The 16,106-nt window shown below is 55.1% G+C and overlaps 1 long non-coding RNA gene across 5 annotated transcripts; it reads left to right on the top strand.

Annotated features, from left to right (window-relative positions):
• The first annotated feature begins 2,037 nt into the window (after window positions 1-2,037).
• Window positions 2,038-14,890, top strand: LOC114021477. Of its 5 annotated transcripts, none has more exons than XR_005225375.2 (10): window positions 2,038-2,133; window positions 2,549-2,698; window positions 2,853-2,944; window positions 5,991-6,133; window positions 6,285-7,313; window positions 10,767-10,927; window positions 11,628-12,034; window positions 12,442-12,536; window positions 12,878-13,000; window positions 13,712-14,889. It is a non-coding gene; the product is annotated as an uncharacterized LOC114021477 (long non-coding RNA). The 5 variants fall into 5 exon arrangements; XR_005225373.2 differs by having other exon boundaries at window positions 2,853-5,001; window positions 13,712-14,883; XR_005225374.2 differs by having other exon boundaries at window positions 2,853-5,319; window positions 13,716-14,882.
• The last annotated feature ends 1,216 nt before the right edge of the window (window positions 14,891-16,106 follow it).

The raw sequence follows: 16,106 nt of genomic DNA, 5'->3' as shown, positions 1-16,106 counted from the left end.
CTCTCTCCTGGCTGCTCTGATCTTTTCCCTCCAGTAACATTGCAATGGCATTGGGGAGAGGCTGACTCCCAGGATCAGATACAGGAGGGGCAGCAGGGTCCAGGGAACAGGCGCCATTCCTGCCCTGCCACTGTCTGTCTGGTAGACCTTGGCCTTATCAGTCCCTGGCTCGGTTCCTCAGTTTCCATTCTCGCCAGCCTCTGCCTTTTTCCCTGCAGTTTCACGTCCATGTTGGTGCCAGTCCCACCCCTGCACTGCACAGTCTAATACTGGCTCCTCTCTCTTGACAACACCATGACACCTGCCCTTGAGCCAGAGCTGGAGACCCACCTCCTTCGAGCTGCCCTGCATGCAGTCTTCACTCTGGGCACAGAGAAGGACACCAGCCAAGTCCAGGTAGATCATGCTAAATCCTGGAATGAAGAGCCAGCTGTCATCCTGCCACAAATCCTTGCTAATTGCCTGCAGTGGGATGTGAATGAGAGAGGCCAGGATATGTGTTTGGGGGACTCACCAGTGCTTCCCAGAGACCCCCTCTTCCCATCCTGTGGCAGGTGTAGCCCCAGTTTCCCTAACTCTGACCGATGACTCTCCCTTGCTTTGCAGGATCTGCATAGGGTCTTGCCAGACCTCCTGGATGCCATGCTGGGGAACCTGCCGACAGAGTCCCCACACACCAACAGGTTCCACTACACCTTGTAGGTGAGCCCGATGAGAGGGGTGGGGGCAATTTTCCCTTAACTCTTAGATCCCTTTTCCAGTCTGTCCTCCTAGCTGGGCCCCCAGTGTGCTGTCCTTGGTCAGGGCACTCGGTGCAATGCAGTGTCAGGCCCTTCCTCCTTGAAGGACAGAGGAAGGAGCTGGGACTTCAAGCCAGAGCCCTGCCTGGTTCTGTTGAGCACTAACCATGGGCTGCCTGGCTGGCTTGGGGAGTGAGAGTCTGAACCCCTCCTATGAGATCCAGAAGATGGTCCTCAGAAGAGTCACAGGCTCGTTCCTAGAGAAACAGGAGGACCCCAGAGAATCAGCCCTCATCTCAGCCCCCTGGGAATGGGGAGGGGCTCATTAGCACAACACATGCACCTGCCCATTGATCCTGAGCTGCCTCCTTTCCCCACAGCACATTAACTACTGGATCCTGTCCAGGGTGTCACGAGAGAGAGCCAGGGTCATTAGGAGCAGCACGGCCCTGCTTAGATCCACCATCACCCTCCCTGAGTTCGACGTAAGTGGCCTCTGACTCCAACTTCCTGACTCCAGGCGTAGGTGGGCCGGCTCCAGCGGGCTGTAGGATCTGCTGCTGCAGGGGCTGTGAGTTAGGAGTGTTCCTCTTGGGGAGGCAGAGTCAAAGCAGAGAATGAGCCTGGCTTGAATCAAGTTCTTCTTGTCCTGGTTAAGTGGCGACTCTCGCTTTTAAGGGGACCATGCTCCAGATTCATGCCTTCCTGTGATCCTGGAGCAGCTGGGGAAGCAAATCCTCATGGAGGTCCCTGCCTGCAGCCCTGTGCTCCAGGCTCCCTTGTGGGCAGAGACAGAGCTCCTATCCTCCAGCATCTCCTGCTGAGGGGAAGGAGAGTCCTGGTCCAGGTGGGGACTGGGAGCTGACAGGAAAATGCTGATGAAGTCCCCTCTCCCTCTCCCTTCCATTAGAACTCAGCCGAATTCCCCAGGATGGGTCACCACGTGGCATAGCTGGCTCTGTTCGTCAGTGACCCAGCCAAGGACATCACCCGGCAGGCCAGGGAGGCGGTTTACCGGCTCTACCAGCTGCTGCTGCACCAGAGGGGTAAGGAACCCAGCTGGGAAATGGCACCCGAGAGAAGAGTGAGACTGGGACCCCAGCCAATTTCTCTCAGACTGACCCAGGCTGGAGGATGAGTCTCTTTCTCTCTTTCTGTCTTCTACACCACCCCCTGCAATTGTGTTGGGCCAGGCACACAGCGAGGACTCTGCCCACTGTGCAGCCAGCAATGGGATTGGAAGGACACAAACACTGCAACCAGAATGACAAATGTGTGTGTGTCTCTCTCTTTCCCAGGCCTGACCATCCATGAGGCTGAAGACCTGTGGGTCTGGGACTGGCACCAGGACAGCAGGTTCCTGGGCTACAAGAACAGAGCCAGGGTCAGGGAGGTAAGGACACTCTGGCTGGGGAGCTAGTGGAAGGGGAAATGGAGGCCACTGGCACTCACAGAAACTCTCCCATCTCTCTGTGGAGCAGGGTCCTTCCCTCTGCCCCCCAAATTCCTTCATCTGGGGCAGGAGCTCTTTCCCTCACACCCACTCCCCTCCCCCCTTTCCTTGGTCTACCCTTATCCCATTTCCCCTGTGTCCAGACAGAGCTCTCCCTGCCCCAGATGGTGCAGAAAGGCCATTGGGTCAGGGCCCCAGCCCCACTGAAGCTCGGAAAGCTCCACTTTTGAGGAGGTGGGGATGGGACAGAGGCTCAGGGCTAGCTTCACCTCCTGCCCTTTATTCTCCCCTTGGCCCTTCTATGGGGTCTCTGGGTGTGAAATGAATAGGAGCCTCCTTCCCAGCTGTTTTCCAGGCCGTGGGATCTGGCACAGCCTCCCCAATGTGCGCATCCTGTAGCTGAGCCACGTCAGGGAGCAGTGGGGACGGGTCACCTCGTCCCATCCAAGCAAGCAACGCTGGCTCTCAAAGAGGCTTAGATGAAAGACCCCACTTCCTCATGGAGGTAAGAGCCATTTACTCCTTGAGGAGTGTTGATCTCTTGGGGGAGACATGGCGTCCCCGATGCATAGCCTGGCTGGGAGCTTCCCCCCATCCCTGGCTCCCAGCTCTAGGACAGAGACGTCTCCATCATCGTACCACCCTGGTTTTGTTCCTAGGAAGGGGCTCCCCAGAGATGTCCTCGAACCTGGACTCCTGAGAGCGTATCTGGCAGGAGGCTCCAGCCCCTCAGACATGAAGAGAGCATCAGGTAGTCTCGTTCACATGGCATCTCCGGTCTCCAGCTCCACTTCCCGCAGCAGAGCAAACGAACCCATCGGCTCCCAGAATCCCAACTCTTTGACTTCCTTTCGCTCAGCAGTGGGGTTTCTCCAGCCCCCTCACCACACCTGTCAGCCTCTGAATGATGAAGGGCCTGAATGTTCGAGTCACCGGAATAAGCAAAGTCCAGGTCCAGACAATGGGGCCTGAGTGTACTCAGCCCCTCTGGAAACCAGGTCTGAAATGGGGAGCAAGGACCCCAGGCCAATAACAGTAGGAGTGGGCAGAGCAGGCCTGTAACAGGGTGCTTTCCCCTGGGCTGCAGAGCCTGGGGCCTAGCCAAGCTGATTACAGAATGAGCCCTAACTGAGAGGCACCAGGTATCTCCCCCTAAAGAGCCAGACTTCCGTGGTGACACAGCCCAGCTGGGGTATCAACAGGAAGGAGAATGAGGTCATTCAGAGCAGCAAGAGAAACTTAAGAAGAGAGGTAGGACGTGCCCAGGGAAACCTGCAGCAAAGAGAAAGGAGCAGACCTTGCTATTGGGTACAGGGCCCTTGGCTGCTACCAATGTCAGGGTGGGACTGGGTTCCCCTACTGGCCCCTAAGAAGGGGCTGTACTCAAACCCGGAGAGGGTTTCGAAGCCCAGGAAGGGGGCTGCAGGCTGAGCAAGATCCCCAGCCATGGCAGAAGGACTTCTTTCTGTGGAAAGACCTCTTTGGACTTCTAGTGTGAGACAAGCTGGGCCCCAGAAGGGTGGACAAAAGGTGGTAACCTGGCTGGAGGGCTGAGTTACCAGGCAGAGAAACTACCATGGTGCTGGAGCGACCATGGATGGGGGACGCTAGCCCAGCGAGAGGGCTGTGATGTCATACCTGGTCTCCTGCGCGGGCACGTAACAATGAGTAGATTTATTTGATTGGCATAGTCAGGAGGATTGAATTCTGCCTGTGATCTGCGAGGACTGATGGAAGACTTGGTTGCTGAAGGAATGTCTGTCCTCCCAAGCGGGTGTATCGAGGGACCGAGCCGGTCACTGGATTTCCCATTTTAGTTCCAGGGACTGGTTAAGCAGCCAAAGCAGGTCTAGGGGTTTCTCCAGGTGCTCCTAGAAAACCAAGAGAGGCAGAAGGAAGTGGAGGCAGAGCTACAGACGCAGCAGCAGCTATACCTGTGAGAGATCTTGCAAAGGGAATGCCCATGGAGAAAAAGAGCAGACACGGAGAGCATGCCTGGGCTGTGCTGAGAAGGTTAGCCCAGGAGAGCAGGGCATGAGAAAGTGTACAAGCCTGGCCTAATGCCAAGATGAGGACAATAGTTCTTTGTTTTGGGTGCAGAGAAGCAGGCCATATCAAAAGACCGGGCCTGCTTAGGAAATTGCTGAGTGTCAAAAGGAGGGGCCAGGGCCCCAAGAGGTTAGAAAGAACGGAGAAGGTGTCCTCTGACACAAACCCACATGAGGCAGGCAACGTGGAGGTGGCAGGGATGGCCATGGACTTTGCAGACCCTCCACCAACACACGTTGTCGGATGCTGCAGGGAGGTGAAGGACGAAATGGTTGGCCCAGAGATGAAGCAGACTGGAGTAGGGACAAACGCAAGGGGGGAGCAGTCCATGGTGGGCTCTCTGACCCTGATGGAAAAGGTTTTGGTGTATGCAGCGGCAGTAGCAAAGAGGCTACAGAAGAAGCTAAAGGCTTCAGAAGAGGCTTTGCAAGCAGCTGTTAATGAGAATGAGTGGCTGCAGGAAGAGCGTTGGGATCCTGCAGAAGAGGAGGATGCCTCTGCATTCTGGTGTGGGAGCTGGCAGGGGAGCGGGAGACACTGTGGGTGCAGGCTGTACAAGCGCGCAGCCGGTGACAGCGACGAGATGACGAGGGATGAAGCTTGGACAAGAACAGAACTTCCCCTCGTGTGGGCCAGTTTCTAAGGAGGAGCATATATGACAGGGGGTTTGGCCTGTGGGCAATAAAGCCTGGAGCTAGGCCAAATGGATTACAGAGTGAGCTCCACCTGAGGGGAAAGCCAGGGAAAACCACAGCAAAGGTACAGGAGCAGGCCTAGCTGTTCGGTACAGGGCCATAGAAAGGGCTACCAAGGCCAGCAAGGGCAGGCCAAGCCAAAGTCAGGCTGAGGAAAAGCCCCCAAAGGGACGGAGGACCTTGTTTCAGTTAAAGACATTTTTGAACTTTTCCTCTGGGATGAGTGCGACCCAGGAAGCAGTGGACTAAAGGAGGGTCACCTGGCTGAAGGGCTGAATTCCCAGGCAAAAAACTGCAAAAGGGCCCAAGTGACTCTCAGCGGGGGTGGTAGCCCAACAAGAAAGCTGTGCCACCAGGCCTTGCCAGGAAGGGGCACTTATCGGTGGGTGAACTCTGCAACCCTGCCACTGAGTGGTAAGGTGATCCTGGCCAGGTTACTCTCCCACCTGGTGCCTCACTTTCTCAATCTTTGAAATGGGGATCATCCTGTCCCACATTAAGAAAGTATTTAATTCTCTACTCTTGCTTCCAAAATCCCTGCCCTCCTTGCCCCACACAGGCCTCTGCCCTGTTCCTCAAAGTTCCCTGCCCATGTTAGTGCCTGGGTCACTCCACAACTGCAAGGGCTCATGTACAGTCTCCTGCCAGCAAACTGAAACCGCCCCTAGATCCAGAATAGGAATCACAGTTCCTGTGCGCTGCCCTGAATGGAGTATAGACCATGGGCATGGGGAAGGCCAACACTCACATCCAGGTAGATCATCAACCTACTCCTCTGTCCCAGGAGCAGGAAGGCCTCTGGTTCTTGCTCTCTTGGTAGCTGGAGCTGCTAAGTTGGGGGTGTGTTGGACCATTGGGCCTCCCGTGGTCAGGGCAGTCAGTGCAGAGCAGTGTTTAACCAGTTACCAATCCATGAGAGGACCTTATGATGTACCTATATGGCACAATACTACTTCATTGAATCTGTTGATTCAATTGCTCATTATTTGGGGTTCAGAGCCTCTGTTCTCCCCCTGAGGTGACAGAACCCTGATTGTCACATCTGTCTTTCAGGCTCTGTCCCAGCCTCTCACACAGATATATCCTGCAACCAGCCCAGCTCAGGGAGCAGTGGGGACAGGTCATCTCATCCTGTCAAACCTAGCAACATGGGTCCCATTGAGGCTCAGATGGAAGATCCCATGCTCCTCCTGGAGGTAAGAACCGTTCACTTATCCTACCACTTGGGGCTCTTGCAACAAACGGGGTTCCTGCTACATATCCTGGTTGGGAGCTTTCCCTGTCCCTGGATCCCAGCGCTCTTACAGAAACCTATGTCTCATCATGATATCGTCATTTGATTCTCAGAGGGTGTGTCCAGAATCCTGGAGACTGTTTCCTGCTGCTGGAGGTTTGAGCGGGAAGAGATCACTCACTGTCACGACCCTGGGGTCTTCAACCCGGGTCTGTGGGGTTCATGGGAGCAACCACACTCCAACCCTCCACCTGGAAGGCTGCTGAAAATTGCTTACCTAAGGCCCATGAAGCTCAGCCCCAGTTTGAGGCTCCGCTCCTGAGATCCTATTGGAGGAGTCCCAGAAAAGCTAATTGGCCCCCTGGTCCTCTTAAGACAGCAGCAGGAACAGGAAGCTGACTGAACACCAGGGCTGCTCCCTGTTCTGGATCGTGTGGTGCCTGTTTCTGCTGCCGCTCCCCTGGCTTGGTTTCCTGGCATCTGATTTGTGGTTGTGATCGCAAGTTTGTCTTTTGCTGCTGATCTTCCAGTTTTCTGACCCAGCTGACTCTCCACTCCTGTCATGGGAGTGTGGACTTTGGCTTTGACCAGTAGGTCTGGCTGCCCTTGACCCAGCCATGACATTGACTTTTGTCCAATTTCTCCAATGCCCTTTTCTGCTCTCCAGCAAGATACACCAGTCCCTTGGCTCCCAAAGTCCTAGTTGCCCGCTATTCAAGGGCTGAGGGGTAGTGCTTGTATTGCCCCCACCCCAGCTACTTTTCCGATGGGAATCTCCCTAGAGCAGAGGAGAAATCTGCTCTTCTCTTAGGATCAGTCCCAGCAGTAATTCCATCCACCCTGGCCTCAGCTCAACTACTTTGTTTACCTGGGGTCAGGGACCACTTTTGAAGCCCTTAGCGTGTGGGTGGAGGTGGGAGCAGAGGCTGAAGCTCGAGCAGTTTCCACCAAAGAGCACCACCCTCTCTTTCTATGGTCTGGCTTGGGCTCACCATCCATCTTGGAGCTGAACACCAGATGGGAGCTGATAGATTGTCCTTGGCGGGCAGTGTTCTGTGTGTGACGGAGCTGTGTGCCAGAGAGGGCCAGGAGCAGATGCACCACGCCTGGCCAGGACCGGGCTAAACAGCCTGTAATGCTAGGTGAGTCAAACCACGGCCACAATACAGACACCCTGGGCATCCATGGGGACTGAATCTGGGCCCTTCACTACCAAGAGCACAACTCATTCCAACCTGAGTCATGGCAGTGGTGACCCCTGCCAGCCCCTCTGAGGTGGGTCAGTATTATCCCTGTTAGCTGGGGCATAGGGATAGAAAACAGGAGTTATTGTGCCTCTGTCTCCTGCTGGTGAACCTGAGCTGTACTGTGACTAACCTGCCTGAGCAGTACATGTTAGCTAAACTGTTTGCCACCCCCAAATGGTTAAAAATCATGAGACTGTTCTAAAAAAATGGAAGTTGGAGGTTTTTACTTGCTTTAGGTTTCTGAACTGTTAGGATGCACTGGTTTCATGTATTCAAGGTTTTCTCTGCTACCATGAGGGCTAGAAACTTTTGTAATGAAAGCTGAAATTCTCCTGCAATACAGTGGAGACAACCTTCATTCCCACCCCTTAAGTGTTATCCCCTTCCCTCCCCTCAACCAGTTTTGGCAGTTGTCGAAGCAGACAGACTCTCCTGGTGTGTATCTGGGCTCACATGACAGTTGCTGAGTGATCAGCATGGGCTCCAGGGTCAGCTTATCATTATGGTCCTTTTTATGTACTCCTCAGACAGAATAATTTATTAGGAACCTGATCTGCAGTCACAGGCTCCTCTCCCCCGGGCGCGTCATCTGGGGTGCCCCTCCACAGAGATGGGGTAGGGCTGCCTGGCCATAAGTGTGAAGATGGGGAAGGAAAGGAAATGGGGGTGATCTCATAGATCCCTGTGGAGTGTGATGAGCCTCACAGGATACAGGGTGGCAGTGACGTCTTAGGGGCTGAAGCAGGGGCTGCCCCACAGGATATAGGGGGGGGGGCAGGGACCTCTCAGCATCTGAGGCCAGGGCAGCCTGTTGTGGCCCCTCAGGGAACATTCACTGGGACTGTTAGAAATTCAGGAGCTGTTTGATCCTCCCGAGCCCATCATCCCCTCTCGCCCCCTGCAGCTGCTGCTCCCAGGGGTTAATGCCGCAGTGAAGGGCAAAGGGCATCTTGGGTTTGGATTGTGGGATGGAGCCAATACAGGCCCAGACTGTCCCTCTCTGGGCAATTCCCCCTCTACTTTCAAACTGCACAACCCCGCCCCACCCCTAATTACTAACTGCCACTCTGGGCTGGGGAAGGACCATTCTCACCTGCGCGGGGGGGGGGGGGGGGGGAGAGGGGGAGGGAGTTGGAAACTTATCCCCAGACTCAGGATAAAAGCTCCCAGCTGAGGGGATGAACCATTTCACTGGGGGGTGGGGGTAGGGATAAAATGGCAAAGGCTGAAAATTCACCAGTTTGATGTTTGGTTTTGGGGTTTCTGAACAATCAGATCCTTTTCATTTTTCCTGTTCTCTTTAGCAAAGGGGGATTTTTGCCACAGTGACAAATTTTGGGATTGTGTCAGGATAAGCCCCTGCCACCTGGGAGAGTGGGACCCTCCAAAGTGGCAGTTCTGGCAGTTGGCCAATCTTCTTCTCCACCCCGAAGTGCCCCCTCAGAGGGCGAGGGGGATCAGCCGCCCTGACCAGCCTGGGCTTTCCCCTCTCGATGGAGGATGCCCCCTCCCCAGCCTTTAACTCGCTCCAGAATCACCCCTGTCTAGCACCCTGGCAGCGTAGGCCCTTGGGTCGGCCACTTCCCTTCTCTGTACCCCAGGCTCCTCCCCATCTCTCCAATGAGTAGATCACTTCCCTTCTCTGTACCTCAGGCTCCTCCCCATCTGTCCAATGGAAACAGGGACAATTCTCAAACTCTGGGCAGTCATGAGCCCAAGTGAGATAAGGGGCGTTAAAGCCCTCTGTGAAGGAGAAATGGGAGTTTCACAGTGTTTAGCACCAAGGAATTCTAAAGTTTGCTAAAATGTCTAGTCTGGGGAAACAAGAAATGGTTGGGGCCAAATTTTGTAACCATTGCCTTGTTTAAAGCCCATTCAGGGATGTGAGTCCCTGTCTTTTAGGTACCTGGGGTTCTTTGCCAGCAGGAAAGAAGAGGTTCCTGCCTCCATTTTTGTGGCCTTAACAAACCAGGTGCTGTGCCCCAGTTCTCGTCTGAGATCCCTGAAAAAGAACATCTTCCCATCCATTAACAAGACAGGACCTATCTTTGAAAGGGGAACAAAGAGAATCCTGGGACTTACAGACTAGCTAGCCTCACTTCCATAGCTGGAAAGATACTGGAATATGTTCTTAAACAATCAGTTTGTCAGCACCTACAGGATAATTTGGTTCTTAAGACTAGCGAGCATGGATTTGTCAAGAACAAATCATTCCAAACCAATCCTATTTCCTTCTTTGGCAGGGTTACGGGCCTGGTGGAGGTGGGTAAACAGTAGATGTGATCTATCTTGGTGTTACTAAGGCTTTTGACACAGTCCCATAGGACATTCTCACAAGCAAACGAGGAAAATGTGGTTAAGATGCAATTATTGTAATGTGGGTGCAGAGCTGGTTGAAAGCCCATACTCCAAGAGCCCTTCTCCATGTTTGGCTGTCCAATGGATAGGGTGCACCTGGTGGGTCTGGCAGGGATTAGTCCGGGGTCCGGTACTATTCAATATTTTCATTAATGATTTGGAAAATGGAGTGGAGAGTATGCTTCTAAAATTTGCAAATGACACCAAGCACTTTGGAGCACAGGATTGGAATTGAAAACGCCCTTAACAAATTGGAGAATTGGTCTTCTTGAGCCAAACTCCATGGCTGGGCCCCTCTCTAGAGACTGGGCTGAAGTGAAACTCCAGAGCCAAACACTCCTCCTCCTGGGCAGTGTGCTCCGATCTCTAATGGTCAGATGCTGCTTAGCACTGTCAGAGCAGCTTTTGCTGGGGGATTCTCCCAGCACTTTCCAATAGCGGGAAAGTATTAAATTCCTATTTGACTGCTGGGGACAGAGCCATAGACGGGGGAGCAACTTGCCCAAAGTCCCACAGGAAAAGGAAAACAACCAGCAATGAATCCAATAGGAAACCCAGCAATGGAACTCAGGAGTCCTGACTCCCAATTCCCTGGTCCAGTCACTCCAGCGGAGCACACTCCCTCTCAAAGGCAGGGGGAGCGGACATGAGGGCCTGGTTATAATTGCCAGCTGTGGGAGGGAGTGTGCAGCAGTGGTTAGCGAAGGGGCCTGGAAATAAGGACTGCTGGGTCCCATCCATAATTCTGACACTTGCTGTGACTCTGAGCCAGTAGCTTCCCCTCCCCAGGCCTGTTTCTCATCAGTAGGGTTGGGGTCGCAATTCTGACAGCCCAGAGGGTTTGGGAGGCTCCAGGAAGGTGTGTAAAGTGCTGGGATGTCAGGATCCTGGAGGCGCTGTTACCCGCGCACTATGGCAGTGATCTGTACCCCCTGCTGCTGACTGAGTTTCTCCGTCCCTTGCCAATAAGACAGACTCTTGTTTTCACAGCCAGTCGATCCCCCAGTGTCATCACCATGCCTGGTGGCTGGGCAGGGTAACTCCTCAGGTCACCACCATCCTCTCCAGCCTGCCTTGGGCTTGGAGAGTGAGGAGAAGGGCGAGGGACGACACTGAACATCCTCCATCCATCGCTCCATCACCTAGAGCAAGTGAGTGGCATTAGGGTTCCTCTGTGGCGTTCCCTGTCTGTCTGGGGAGAGGCAGAAAGAGGGGGAGAGAATTTCTCCCAAAGGAGACTGGATTTGCAAACAGCCCCCAGGAGCCCCTCGCTCTCAGACCGGGGAGGGGCTTCTCCAGAGCCGTCTCCAGTGTGTTTGGAAAGGTCCCAGCAATGGGGCTCCCAGCCCTTCCCTTATGGGAGACTGTTCCCCAGGCTGAGAGTCTCTGAACTGGGCCAGACCTTGTGAGCTGCTGAGCATGGAAATCAATGGGAAACAAGGGGGCCCTGGCCTTGCTATGCCTGGGGACTTTGAAGTGGGGAATGGTTTCCCAGGAGAAGTCCAGACTCCTCAGTTCTGTTCCTTCTCTAGCCTGTGCCGGGGTGGGGGTAGGGGTGAGTCTGGCCTGGGATGGCAGGAGGGAGCTGCTTGTCCAAAGTGACCGATGGTCTTTGTGACTGACCCTAGTGCTCGAAAAGGGGGAGACTCCCCGGTTATTGGAGCACCAGGGTTGACAAGGGGGAACATTGGGAGCAGACCATGCAATGAACTCCTGCTTGCACTCCCTGCACCCCTGTGGGGGGAGGAAGAGCTGCTCTGGCTGGGGCATGGATGGGGAGGGACAAAAAAGGCTGGTGAGTGAGAGGCTGCCTTGACCCCAGACTTACGCCTGCTCCCCGCTCGGTTCCAGGATGGCCAGGCTCCTGAGGATGTTCAGGAAGAAGGCTCTGCAGGTGGCCCCCGAGCTTGAGGGAAGCAGTTGCCATCTTCCCCAGGAGCAGAGCGGCCCCTCCATCCAGGCCAAAATGGAGTTGGGCCAGGATGCGGCTGGGAAGGCAGGACCCAGCCCAGGAGCGGAACCGGGCAGGGTGACTCTGGGGCTTGTTGTGTGGACAGCAGCGGGCCCAGGAGCCCAGCCCTGATTTCCAGCAGGAGGCGTCGCCCTACCCTGTCCCTGAGGACCTTCCAGCCTTCCCAGAGAAGGAGGTGGAGATCCCTGTCCCAGCACCAGCACCTCAGCCCGCTCCCCATGTGACAATAGCAGCGCCTGGGACTCGGGCAGCAGTGAGGCCTATGGACGCTTCTGCTTTGTTCCAGGTGAGGAGCCAGGCTGGGCTCAGTGAGAGGTGAGGAGGGGGTTGTTAACACCCTGGGCCCAGGCCCTCGATCAGTGGTATGGGGGTGGGTCCTCAACCCAGGTGTCTGGCCTGAGCCATGTGAACCGCACTGACACTAGATGCTGCCACTTTGGTCCTTGGTGCTCCATTGGGCAGGGGGTGGGGGAGAGAGGCACCTTTCAGGGAGTCCAGGATAGTGTGGGGGGTCTCTTTGTTAAGGGTTCCTGAAGGAGTTGGGGGCTGAAGGCATCCCTGAGAGTGGGGAATGTGGGGTCCCATCTGCCCTAGGTCCCGGAGGTGGGAAGGGGGCACATTGCCCCACCATGCCCCTGTCCTTCCCCCGAGTGGCAGCAGGAGTCACCCTGTCCCCTTCTCTCCCTGGTGCAGGGACTGCCAGGGACTCAGAGGAGGATTGGGTGGACGTGGTCACAGAGGAGGCTGCTCTCAAAAACATCCGAGAGCAGGTCCAGGGCCGAGAAAAGGTACAAACGTTCCCCAGCTGTGCTGGAACCAAGATTGTCCTCCTTCCCAGCATCCCAACCCCCTGCAGAGGGTCTTGGCCCTCATGAGCCACCACCCCTAATGGGGACCTTTCTCCCAAGGACCCCCAAGATTTGTCACACACCAGCCAGGGTCTCCTCCTCCCACAGACACTGTCCCAGTTCCTGACCCTGCTTGTGTAGGAGTCGTGGGGGATTTGAACAATGGGCGGGTCCCCACTATCCCCCATTCAGGCCTAAGTCCTGCAGCTGGTGTGGCTGGGGCAGGGAGGTCCCTGGCTAACTGGCTCTTTCTCCCCTAACCCCACTCCTGGTGGGCACAGGATGAGGCCCAGCAGCTCCTGTTCCTGCACGCCATCCACCCCGCGTGTCTCGCTGCACAGCAGAGAGGGCAAGACACACTGGGGCCGCACTGCTGCAAGGCGGCTGTGGAGGAGAGGATTGTGGTGAGCAAGACAGAGTGCCCAGAAGCTGGAGGGTGGATAGAGACATGGGCGGGGCAGGGGTCTCCTCGGGCCGATGGTTGGGGGATGGCTGGTGCTGGAGGGGCAGCTGTGGGCAGGGATTGCTGGGGCTGAAGCTTGGGGAGAAGAGACGGGAGAAATAGGGGGCAGGGATCGGAGGAGCAGGAGGCAGGTCGGGGGGTCCTGCTGGCTGTGTGGGGTGCTGGCTGTCCTCATTGAGTGCTGGCTGTCCTCATTGGTGACTTCTGCCAGCTCCTCTGAGGTGGGTCATTATTATCCCTGTTAGCTGGGGCATAGGGATAGAAAGCAACTGGCTGCAAGGTCACACACAACGTCACTGACAGAGGCAAGAAGGAAGTGTGGAACTGATACCAGTCCAGCTCCAACCACTAGACTCCACCCACTTCCAAAGTCAGAGAACCCAGGAGCCCTGACTCTGACAGCTAGGCCTTAAATGACAAGACCAACCTCCCTCCCACTAAGAAAGCCGTGGAAGGGACCATCTGCTGAGCTCCCCTTTGCAATGCCACTGTGAGAGACCATTGCTAGTGGGTGCCAAGTGACTGAGCAGGGAACTCCTTGAGAGCCTCCTAGAGACTCACAGGTGTTTCATTGGGACCCTCTGGGAGCCGTGGAAAGAGTGCTGCATTGAAGAGACTCTCCTGCTCTAACAAAGGATTTCTGTTTTCCTAGACAGTCAGCCAGTGAGGCCAGTTTGCAGAATGTGGAAGAGCCCTTTGGTGATGGGTTGGAGGATTCACCATGGAGGTGGCAGTAGCTGCAGTGCCTGGGGTCCCCATGGGCCAAGCCTCCACTCCTGACAAGCCAGGCTAATCTCCCACTGCTCTCAGTGGGGCTTGGCTTTAGCTGCAGGGCCTGTGTGCCTAGACAGAGGACTCAGGGATTTCCATTAGGTTGCTCAGTGGCAAATGCGGCCACCCAAAGAAGTGAAGAAGAATGGAAGTAAAAGAGCAAAGCTTGACCATCCGCTGAGCTGCTGCAATCAAGTGAGCAGAGGCGAGGAGAGAAGAGGGAGAACTCGAAGGTGGCTGGCGGCAGTAGGGAGGAGAAGCAGTTTGGGAGCCAGGAGAATAGAAATAAATAGTTAATGACAAATACTGCAGGCTTTGTCCTGTGTGGTGAAGGGTTGAAAAGGGGTCTCTTTACTATCACACTAAACTTTAAAATAGCTGTGTATGGTGAAAGGGCAGGTCTATAAAGGTAAGAGGTCACTCTAGGGTCTTGAAGTCCCAGATTCTGGCGCTATTGCCTGCTTCTACCAGCTGATTTCAACCCAGAAAATCCCTCAGGTGGTAGCAGTTGTGATCTCTTGTCCTCCTTTTCTGGACTAGCCACCAGAGAAAGGACACGGTACATGTGGCCAAGGAAATAGAGAGGCAGTGTTGCCTGTTAATATGGTTCTTGTGGGGGAGCACGGCAGGTTACTTTGGACTAGGTAGGAGGCACATGTCTCCAAACCTGCACATCCCGAGGCTCCAGAGACCTCTCTCCAGATCCCAGAGCTTCCTCAGAGTCCTAAAGAGCCAGATGGAATCTGGCCTCTCTCCCCCCACCTCAGCAGTCCAGAAAAAGTTAGTTGTAGACATGTTATGTGTCCTCTCCTGCCACACTCCCCTGTTGGTGACTAATGCAGTCCCAGAGTCCAGGCTCGGTGTCATGCATTCCTCTGGGCTGTGACAAGCAGGAGGACGTGAGCTGCAATGGATCCTCCTGCGTATGGGCTGAGTGGGCAACGTCTCTACTGCCATATCTGATTTCCAGCCCACATGCACTAAGGAGAAGGTGATGGACTTACTCCAAAGGTGGGGGTGGGAGGAAGCAGAGTGAAGAGGTGATCAGAGAGCCATCCCCTAGCATTCCTCCTGGAGTCACTCCAACAACCACCTGGCTCCGTCCTGCCGTAGGCCACAGACCCTAGATTCCACAGGGAATTTCTGAATTAACGCTCTAGAAAGCTGCCTCTGGCTTTCTACAGGCTCTCTCACAGCCCTGTCATGAGAGGTAAGGGATAAGGTCCTGCCTCCCGCAACTGCTTTGGGGAATCCTCTCAGAGAATCAGTGCAGGGCTTTATGCATCTCTACAAATGGATCACTTTGCGTGGTGTTGTCAAGAAGCTGCACACCCCTTGGCAGCTCTTTTTAGAGCAACATTAACTCCCACGGGGATTTCTGCTTTAAATGCTCCAGGCCTGAGGGAAGGATTCTGTGGAAAACAGGCCTTTCCCTTGCTCCAATCCAGGCTCTGCTGTTCTGATGCTGCAGAGGCTTGCAGGTTCCTGGAGAGCATGCTGCAATGCCAGCAATCCCATGCTGCCTCAGCCCTGGGGACACGTTCTCTCTCTCCCTCAGCACCTTGCAATGGAGGGAAGAAAAGGACACGTGAGATGGAATCTCTCTCTGGCTTACAGATAACCCGTCCTGCAGTAACACAAGGGTGGACTCAGGGGAATGCTGTGCTGCAGTGTATGTGCCCTGCAAGATATCACTCATGAAGGGAAGCAACACCACTCTTGGCAGCGGAATCTGGGCAGTAAGGAAGAGGAGTTGGAAATTCTCCATGGGGAGGAGAAATGGGAAAACCTGGTGGGACAATGCGTCTGACTGGAATGTTCGTGTCGCTGGTTACAACCCATTGAGGTAGGGGAGAGAGGGTAAAAAAAGTGGTGGGCAGGGTGGCACTTTCCATTAGACCAGCGGTTCTCCAACTATGGGTCAGGACCCCAAACTGGGTTGCAACCCCATTTTAATGGGGTCCCCAGGGCTGGCTTAGACTTGCTGGGGCCTGGGGCCAAAGCTGAAGCCCAAGCCCCACTGCCTGAGGCCGAAGCCAAAGCCTGAGGGCCTCACCCCTGGGCAGTCAGGCTCAGGTTGCAGGCCCCTTGTCTGGGGCTGAAGCTCTTGGGTTTTGATTTTGGCCTCCCCACGCAGGGTGGGGGGACTCAGGCTTTGGCTTTCCCCCCGCACCTGGAGCGGTTGGGCTCGGGAGGGCTCAGGCTTCGGTCCTCCCTCCTGGGGTCGTGTAGTAAGTTTTGTTTTGAGAAGGGGGTGGGAGTGCAATGAAGTTTGA

The sequence above is a fragment of the Chelonia mydas genome, chromosome 6 (assembly GCF_015237465.2).
Source record: "Chelonia mydas isolate rCheMyd1 chromosome 6, rCheMyd1.pri.v2, whole genome shotgun sequence".
Lineage (NCBI taxonomy): Eukaryota > Metazoa > Chordata > Testudines > Cheloniidae > Chelonia > Chelonia mydas.
The sequence above is the reverse complement of the archived record's forward strand: the minus strand, read 5'-3'. Positions and strand labels throughout refer to the sequence as shown.